Source organism: Scylla paramamosain, chromosome 41 (genome assembly GCF_035594125.1).
Source record: "Scylla paramamosain isolate STU-SP2022 chromosome 41, ASM3559412v1, whole genome shotgun sequence".
Lineage (NCBI taxonomy): Eukaryota > Metazoa > Arthropoda > Malacostraca > Decapoda > Portunidae > Scylla > Scylla paramamosain.
This window is the reverse complement of record NC_087191.1, coordinates 7,401,967-7,411,966: the sequence shown is the minus strand read 5'-3', so window position 1 is coordinate 7,411,966 and position 10,000 is coordinate 7,401,967. Positions and strand designations below refer to the sequence as shown.

The 10,000-nt window shown below is 39.5% G+C and overlaps 1 protein-coding gene and 1 long non-coding RNA gene across 2 annotated transcripts in view; one reads left to right on the top strand and one right to left on the bottom strand.

Moving 5' to 3' along the window:
• LOC135092893 (uncharacterized) overlaps positions 1 to 10,000 on the bottom strand; it is a 109,299-nt gene that overhangs the window by 49,608 nt on the left and 49,691 nt on the right. Inside the window, exon 2 of the long non-coding RNA XR_010263110.1 lies at positions 1,330 to 1,413. This is a non-coding gene — a long non-coding RNA (uncharacterized LOC135092893). The remainder of the gene's footprint in view (positions 1 to 1,329; positions 1,414 to 10,000) is intronic.
• Positions 1 to 10,000, top strand: part of LOC135092892 (R-spondin-3-like) — a 96,314-nt gene that overhangs the window by 38,937 nt on the left and 47,377 nt on the right. The gene's annotated exons all lie outside the window — the stretch shown is intronic.

Here is a 10,000-nt window from a genome sequence, read left to right as displayed (position 1 = left end):
AGACAGACAGACAGACAGACAGACAGACAGACAGACAGACAGACAGATCAGAAACATGCTGCCGCCTGACGCGCCTCGCCCGGTCCGTGCCACCAGACACCACAACAAAATAACGCCCCTGAAGGCGCCGCGCACGGACCGGTACAGACTCAGTGCGATTCCCACCATGGTGCGAGCCATCAATCATTAGTATTTCCCTCCTAGATTAGACTTACCTTTAGGATTAATGTTAAGTTTTTCTCCATCCCCTATGTACATTTTCAGTTTGTCAACTGCCTAAATAATAAACCGTTTATTATTATTATTATTATTATTATTATTACAGATAGATAGATAGATAGACAGATGGATAAATAGATAGATAGATGGATAGATAGATAAAAAGCTTTTCGTCTCATCAACTCCTCTCCTCTAACTGACTGTCTTCAGCCTCTCTTTCACCGCCGCAATGTTGCATCTCTAGCTGTCTTCTACCGCTATTTTCATGCTAACTGCTCTTCTGATTTTACTAACTGCATGCCTCCCCTCCTCCCGCGGCCTCGCTGCACAAGACTTTCTTCTTTCTCTCACCCCTATTCTGTGCACCTCTCTAACGCAAGAGTTAACCAGTATTCTCAATCATTCATCCCTTTCTCTGGTAAACTCTGGAACTCCCTGCCTGCTTCTGTATTTCCACCTTCCTATGACTTGAATTCCTTCAAGAGGGAGGTTCCAAGACACTTATTCTTCAGTTTTTTACTACCGCTTTGGACCTTTTATGGGACTGGCATCTCAGTGGACTTTTTTTTTATTGGATTTCTGTTGCCCTTGGCCAGTGTCCCTCCTACATAAGAAAAAAAAAAAGATAGACACAAACATACAAGCAAACAGATAGATAGATAGAGATAGACAGAAAGAAAGAAAGATAGATAGATAGATAGATAGATAGATAGATAGATAGATAGACAGATAGATAAACAGAGACGTATGGGCAGCACATAGGCAGACAGACAGACAGACACACACACATAAAGCTGACTTAAACCTGATATGGAAATTACTAGCGTTTTTTTTTTTAATGAAATACAGTAGTGTGCTTCCTTTACGACATAATCAGTTCCAAAATCGCCGTCGGAAGCAAAAAACGGTGGTATGGCAAGACTTTATCCTCGAAAAAAATATATTCATAAAAAAAATAAAACCAAGAAAAATATATAGAAATGATCACTTACAACTGCAGCAAAACACGTATAAGCAATGCCTTTCCCCTACAGTGAATGGCACAGTGCTGATCACTAGCAAAATGCATAAGTTAAGTTACAAAAGAATGATAATAAATTTTGTACTTACTCTCCCACGTGACGAGTTCCAGCTGGCTTGTGGAGTCGACGGTGGCTGAGTGAGAGGCGACTGGGTGATTGGATGTCGAATAACCTGTCGAAGCAAAAAATGAATAAATAAATAAATAAAATAAATAAATAAATAAATAAATACAATAAAAAAAACATTAAAATTTCTTGAGCCATAATTTGTTTTGGTCGTAAGACAAAGACGTGGCCCGCTGAGCACCACACTGTGTTTCCATCAAAGCCACCACGATGATAACAAGTCACCAAGTTAGCTTATAATAAGTTAATAGCCATGAAAGTATTAACGTCACCGAGCCAATCACCAAGCCAGTCACCAACCACTATGTCACCAAGCCAGTCACCAACCCACTATGTCACCAAGCCAGTCACCAACCCACTATGTCACCAAGCCAGTCACCAACCCACTATGTCACCAAGTCAGTCACCAACCCACTATGTCACCAAGTCAGTCACCAACCACAAAGGTCCGCTTTTCTAAACGTGGTGTCAGTATTTCCTAGTGTCAATGTAGCCGTTTTGGATTTTTCAATAACTTTTCCAGCCCCGCGCCTCAGGTTAGGTCGACCAAACCCAAAGAAATCGTATTGGAAATGTTGGGGGGAACAACCGCGCCTCGGCAGCAAACCCCAGTGCCATCCACCAGTCCTCTGCAACGGAAAGTTATGTTAGAAATACTAAGATGTACCAAAGTGTTCCTGGGCGATAGAAAAAATGTATACATTCTCTAAATTGATAGATTTCGGCGTTGTGAATGCCGCGTTGTGGTGCGTCATGGAGACTGTTTGCAGCCTGACGAGTTATGGTCTGTTTGCAGCCAGCGTCCAGTCACTTGACAAATCCCAGTATCATATTACCCCTTCAAGAGTCTCAACATGGCTTTTCTTACCATTATCACGTAAAGCTTCTCATTCTGAGTAGTTTGGACCCCATATATATATCCACGGCAAATTATTTATAATGTTGACAGCAATTTTTAAAGTTTAGTTAGGTTAAGTTAGGTTTAGTTAGATTTAGTTTGGTTATTGTAGGTTAATTTTGCCTGATATTGCTTCTAGAGCAAGCAAGGTCATTATTCGTTAGTATGAGGGTAAAGAAAATATCAGCAGTACTATTATAACTCCCATTTATCAAGTGTTATAAGACATCCCACTCGTCTCCTGGACGGCCATTCTGCTGGCCTCGGCACAGGTGCCTGTATTCTCAATTTTTTAAAGTAACTAGATGAACTTTTACGCTTCCTTTAACACTGTACACAGAGGAATAACTCACTTGGCTCCTCATACACGTTCTGTGAGAAAACGCTCACTATTAACTTTATTACAAGCCGAAATATTTCCGCCCTTCGCCTCAGATGAAGCCGCTCTTGCAATCGCTCAGAACATCACCTTACAACCACCGATTTCTTCACTATTATATCTTGTATGACGATTTTAAAGGCCTGTATGGATAGATCACCTCTTCCTTTAACTATACCTGAAAGGAAAATGCATAAGCCGATCTAATAAATGAGAAATAATATAAAATTCGGCAAGTTTTCCTCGTCGCTAAAGGAACCAGAGCTGCCAACCTGTGCGCAAAGCTTTGTATTTACTAACCGGACGTTGGGGCTTGCATGCGGTGCTTCACGAACGCGACTGTCGGGTTACTACAACCAAATACGACAGTGGGGTTTGCTGCTTCGTAATTACTAATACGACGTTTAAAAAGGCGGGCCTAAGTCACCAACCCACTGAGTCACCAAGTCACAGTAATCAGCAAGTCAACAAGCACCAAGCACCAAGCTAACATAGTGCTGACTCACTTTAGCGTTAATTGTTCACCAGGATCAGAGAGAGAGAGAGAGAGAGAGAGAGAGAGAGAGAGAGAGAGAGAGAGAGAGAGAGAGAGAGAGAGAGAGAGAGAGAGAGAGAGAGAGAGAGAGAGAGAGAACGAATCTTGAGACAGTAAAGAAGAAATAAATGAAGGGAGTTCGGATGATAAAAGAAAGAAGAAAAAGAAAAAAAGAAAGAAAAAACGGAATAACAACCAGAGAGAGAGAGAGAGAGAGAGAGAGAGAGAGAGAGAGAGAGAGAGAGAGAGAGAGAGAGAGAGAGAGAGAGAGAGAGAGAGAGAGAGAGAGGGAACGAATCTAAAGAGACAGTAAAGAAGAAATAAATGAAGGGAGTCTGGATAATAAAAGGAAAGAAAGAAAAGAAAAGAAAAGAAAAGAAAGAAAGAAAGAAAGAAAACCTAAAGTAACGAGAGAGAGAGAGAGAGAGAGAGAGAGAGAGAGAGAGAGAGAGAGAGAGAGAGAGAGAGAGAGAGAGAGAGAGAGAGAGAGAGAGATAAAAGGCATGTATTGTTCTGGTCACACGTGTTGCATCATGAACGAACATTTGTATTCATCATCAGAAGTGAAGGAATGAAAGGTTGTTGTTGTTGTTGTTGTCGTTGTTGTTGTTGTCGTTGTTGTTGTTGTTGTTGTTGTTGTTGTTTTTATTCTCCCTCTTTTTTTCTTAATCTTCTTCATCTTTTCATTCTCCTCTTGTTGTTGTCGTTGTTGTTGTTGTTTCGTCCTTTCCTTTTCTTCTGCGTCTTTTCATTCTCTTCTTCTTCTTCTTCTTCTTCTTCTTCTTCTTCTTCTTCTTCTTCTTCTTCTTCTTCTTCTTCTTCTTCTTCTTCTTATGTTCCTTCACCTTCTCCATCTTCCTCCTCCTCCTTCTCCTATATATATATTTTTTTTCCTATTTCTCCCTATTCTACATTAACTCATGTACCACACACACACACACACACACACACACACACACACACACACACACACACACACACACACCAATAAAACAATATTTCGCAGTGTTTGCAAGATGTAGTGGAGATGAAGATAATCATTAAATTGTCAATGCTGTCAATTCTTTTCGTTTTTGTATTTGAGAGAAAGTAATGATGTTGGTGATGATGATGGTGGTGGTGGTGGTGGTGGTGGTGGTGGTGGTGGTGGTGGTGGTGGTGGTGGTGGTGGTGGTGGTGGTGGTGATGATGGTGGTGGTGGTGGTGGTGGTGGTGGTATAGTAGTATTTGTAGTAGTTGTTTATTGTTATTGTTTGTTGTTGTTGCTGTTGTTGTTGTTGTGGTTGTTGCTTACTTCTCGATGCAAAAGAATAATAAAGCATAAAGTAGTAGTAGTAGTAGTAGTAGTAGTAGTAGTAGTAGTAGTAGTACTAGTAGTAGTAGTAGTAGTAGTAGTAGTAGTAGTAGTAGTAGTAGTAGTAGTAGTAGTCTTTTTCAGCTTTCGACCCAAGAATAATGAAACACATTAATAGATAAATAAGTAGATTAATTAATTAAAAATAAATAAACAAAAAAGAAACAAACGAAAGAGGAAAGAAAATCAGCAGTAGTAGTAGTAGTAGTAGTAGTAGTAGTAGTAGTAGTAGTAGTAGTAGTAGTAGTAGTAGTAGTAGTAGAAGTGGTAGCAGCAGCAACAGCAACAACATCAACAATAACATCATCATCATCATCATCATCATCATCATCATCATCATCACCACCACCACCAGCAGCATGCGAGGTGGCAGAACGACAGTAATGCCATCACCTTAACTACAACCCCTAAATAATTACGGAGCTTTGTTCCTGTCAAGCGTGGCCAGTGTGCCGCCAGGTGAAGACTGCTGCACACCCTGATTACCTGCCGCAGAGGTGACCAGGTGAGGCGAGGCAGATTACATTTCTCTCTCTCTCTCTCTCTCTCTCTCTCTCTCTCTCTCTCTCTCTCTCTCTCTCTCTCTCTCTCTCTCTCTCTCTCTCACTTAGTATTCAATGGCGTTCATGTCTCATAATGGTTTTTTTTTTCTCGGAGGCAAAAAAATCTGATACACTTAAGCACACTCATGATGTGAGAGAGAGAGAGAGAGAGAGAGAGAGAGAGAGAGAGAGAGAGAGAGAGAGAGAGAGAGAGAGAGAGAGAGAGAGAGAGAGAGAGAGAGAGAGAGAGAGAGAGAGAGAAGGAAGAGAAGGAAGAGAAGGAATAGAAGGAAGGAAGATGTTTAAGATGATACTCAATTCCTCCTCCCGGATACAGAAGGAGGAGGAGGAGGAGGAGGAGGAGGAGGAGGAGGAGGAGGAGGAGGAGGAGGAGGAGGAGGAGGAGGAGGAGGAGGAGGAGGAGGAGGAGGTAAATTCAAAGGATGACGATGACTCTTGTCCAACGCATCATTCATCTTGTGTGTGTGTGTGTGTGTGTGTGTGTGTGTGTGTGTGTGTGTGTGTGTGTGTGTGTGTGTGTGTGTGTGTGTGTGTGTGTGTGTGTGTGTGTGTGTGTGTGTGTGTGTGTGTAGGAGAGGGAAAAAGGATGCGAGAGAGAAAAATGGGAAGGAGGAGGAGGAGGAGGAGGAGGAAAAAGAGGAGGAAGAAAAGATAAATGTACAAACAGACAAAAAATTACAATGAAAAATATAAAGAAATATGATGAATACATTAGTAGCAGTAGTAGTAGTAGTAGTAGTAGTAGTAGTAGTAGTAGTAGTAGTAGTAGTAGTAGTAGTAGTAGTAGTAGTAGTAGTAGTAGTAGTAGTAGTAGTAGTAGTAGTAGTAGTAGTAGTAGTAGTAGTAGTAGTAGTTGTAATAGTAGTAGTAGTAGTAGTAGTAGTAGTAGTAGTAGTAGTAGTAGTAGTAGTAAAAAAAAAAAAAAAAAAAAGTAGTAGTAGTAGTAGTAGTAGTAGTAGTAGTAGTAGTAGTAGTAGTAGTATCATCATCACTATCAGTATATTTAACTCAAAGCTTGTGTGTGGAATGTATATTAGCATAAAGAAACCTTATAAGGAAGGAGAGAGAGAGAGAGAGAGAGAGAGAGAGAGAGAGAGAGAGAGAGAGAGAGAGAGAGAGAGAGAGAGAGAGAGAGAGAGAGAGAGAGAGATAGCAAGGGAACGGTTAAAGAATTATATTATACACACACACACACACACACACACACACACACACACACACACACACACACACACACACACACACACACACACACACACACACACACACACACATGAATACATACATAAGTCAATCAATAAATAAATATAAGTAAGGATTATCAAAAGAAAATAGAAAATTGAAAGAGCAAAAAATAAAACAGATAAAGGAAAAAAAAATAGGGAACAAAGAAAAAACAAATAAAGAAGAAAAGATAAAAAAAAAATGAGGATAAAATAAGGTTAAAAAAAGGAAAAAGACAAACAAAACAAAAACAAAAACACAACCGCTAACAACAACAACAACAACAACAACAACAACAACAACAACAACAAAAACACACACACAAAAAAATATCAAACAAAAACTAACAAAAAAAAAATTCAAAATAAATAAATCAAATCCACCAACCAACATCTTAGCCAACAGGTGCAATATTTACCTGCCCTACACCTGTCAAGTAATAATAAGCTCAGGTGAAAGGAGGGAGAGACATCTGTAATTAATGGAGGCAGGTGCGTGAATGATGTCATGCTATTAACATTTGGAGTGAGACAGAAGGAGAGAGGAGGAGAAGAAGAGAGAAGGATAGAGGAAAGAAAGAGAGGAGAGACAGGAGGGAAGGAGAGGAGAAAGACAGATGAATTAGATACAAAGATAAACTAGGAGGGAGAAAGAGGTAGGTGATAAGGATAGAAAGATAAGGAATGAAGAAGACAACAAATGAAAGATGAAGGATGGAGAGAAGGATGAAGGAATGAAAGGAAGAAGGAAATAAAGGAAGAAGATTAATTGGAGGAAGATAAGAAAAGGAAGATAACGAATGAGAGAGGAAGGACGAAGGGAGGATGGGAAGAGGGAAGAGAAGGAAGAAGATGAATAGGAGGAAGATAAGAAGAGGAATGATGAAGGAGGTAGAGAATGTGACGGGAGGAGAGGGAGAGGAGAGAGAGAAGGAGAGAGGAAAGAAAAGAAAAGGGAGAGAAGGTTAAACAAGGGAGAACAAAGAAAAGGAAGAGAAGAAGGAGAGTAAGATGAGGAGGAGAGAAGAGAGAGAGAGAGAGAGAAAGGAGAGAAATGGGAGAGAATAGGAAGAGAAAGAAAAGAAGGTGAAAGAAAAGAAAGAAAAGGAGGAAGAGAGAAGAAAGAGAAGGAGGAATACAAGAGAGAGAAGAAGGAAGAGAGAAGGAAAGAGAGAGAGAGAGAAGAGGAATATAAGGAAGGAAGGAGGAAAAGAGAGAAGAAGAGAGGGAGAAAAGACGAAAATAAGGAAAGGAGAAAGAGAGAGAGAGAGAGAGAGAGAGAGAGAGAGAGAGAGAGAGAGAGAGAGAGAGAGAGAGAGAGAGAGAGAGAGAGAGAGAGAGAGAGAGAGAGAGGACATCAACACCCAGACAACACCCATCACACCACACCAGCTACGCATACTAAAATCACTTATATTATGTACAGTGAGTCAGCGGAATACAAGTGAGGGGCAGCAGGCGAGTGAACCGGAAGGGGGAAAAAGAGGAAGGGAAACAATGAGAGATGGTTGTAGATGAGGGTCAGGAAGGGGGAAATGAAAGGGGGTGAAGGGAGATGAAGGAAAATTGAAGGGCATAAAGAGGAAGAGGGGAAATGAAGGGGAAAATGAGGAGGAGATGAATGAATGAGGGGAGATGAAGGGAAATGAAGAGGAAATGACGGGAAGTGAAAGGAAAATAAGAAAAATGGAGGGAAAAAGGTGAATGTGAGTGGGGAAAATGAGGAAATTAAGAGCAACTGAGGGGAAAATGCGTTGAGGGGAAATGAGAGGAAAAAATGGGGAAATGAGGGAAAAAGAGGGAGAAACGAGACGAGAAGAAAGGAAAATGAAGGGAATGAAGGAGATATTTAGAGGAAAATAAAGGAAAGAAAGGAAAATGAAAGGGAAAATGAGGGAAAATTTCGAAAAAGAAGAAAATGAAGATAAAAGGAATGTAGGAGATGAAGGAAAAGAGAAAAGGGAAAAAATAAGAAAATGAAGGGAAAGAAGGGAAAATGAGAGGAATGGATGGAAGATGAAGGAAAACTAATGAAAGCAGAGAAATATGAGAAAGAAAATGGGGAAAATGAAGGGAAAATAAAGCGAAATGGTAACTTTTGCTTTACTTTTTCTTTTCTTTTTCCTTTTTTTTTTTGTACAGTGAATGACAAAATTGTTCTCTCTGACATAACAACAAAACATAAACACAAATTGCCTTCCTGTGTTAATTTTTTTCTCCTCTCTTTTTTTTTATTTTCTTCTTTTTTTCCACAACAACAAAACGTCAGAACAAATTATCTTCCACTGCTTTTATTTTCTTCTGTTTTTCTCCCTCTCATTTTTCTTTCTTTTTTTTCAGAGCAAGGCAATGAAAAAAAACTGCCTTCTATTAACTTTTTTTTTTTTTTTACACACGCAAGGCAGATGGTGACAAACTCCCTGGCTATTTATTTTCTCCCTCTCTTTGTTTCCTCTTCTTTCTTTTCTTCTTTTCTTTTCTTTGATTCTTTTCTTGTGGTTTTTTTTTTTTTTGCACGAGACAATAAAAGCAATCTGTCCTATTTTTTGCATAATAATAAGATATAAAACGAAATTGCCTCTCTCTCTCTCTCTCTCTCTCTCTCTCTCTCTCTCTCTCTCTCTCTCTCTCTCTCTCTCTCTCTGCATAACAAGACAACAGAAAAAACGCTAACACTGTTCTTTCATACAAAAATTAATAATAAAAAATAAATTAAACCATCCTAAGAGTAAAGAAGAAAAAATACAGAAGGAAATAAAAGATAACAAAATAACAACAACAAACAATAACAAAAAAAAAACACCAAGAACACACAAACAAAAAAAAACAATGAAAAAGTAAAATAAACGAAAGATGATCAAATAATAATTTAAAAAAAAACGAAAAAAAAAACCCTATACTCCAACACACACACACACACACACACACACACACACACACACACACACACACACACACATACACACACACTTCCATCCCATCTTCGCCTCTCCTTGCAGTGCGTGTGGGACTGCTAAGTTAATCGCCCCCTCATATGCAGTGTACCTGAGTGATGGGTTATAAAGCCAGGTGAGCCGTGCCCTTGGGATTAATGTTATCCGCATGCGCATTCCTGGCACGTGTTTCTCCTGATGGTAAACATGACTAGGGAAAATTATGACTCGTGTTGGTGGTGGTGGTGGTGGTGGTGGTGGTGGTGGTGTTGGTGGTGGTGGTGGTGGTGGTGGTGGTGGTGGTGAAGAAAAGTAGTTATTTGGTTTGTATGGTGATGGGAAATATTTTTTTTATTTTACTCGTAATGGTAGGGGAAAATACACATTGTCTATTTGATTGGTGGGGAAAATAACTAATCGATTTAGATGGTGGAAGAAAAAACAAAAAAACATGCTTATTTCTGAGTGTGGAAAAAAAAAAGTTAATCATAACGAAGGAAAGAAAGAAACAGCTGATTTGTAAGATGGCAAAAAATATATATAGCTGCAAAAATAACAATAACATCAATAATAACACCTAAGAATCAATGCCCCTCAAAAAAAAAAATTAAATTAAAGTAACGAGCCGCCTCGCCAAACACACTGAAAAGACAGACAGACCAACACTTCACTCTGCGTATTCTTAATTTCAACAGTTTTCACTTCATTCTCCGGGAGCTTATGCATCTGTTCATGCCATTATTACTGA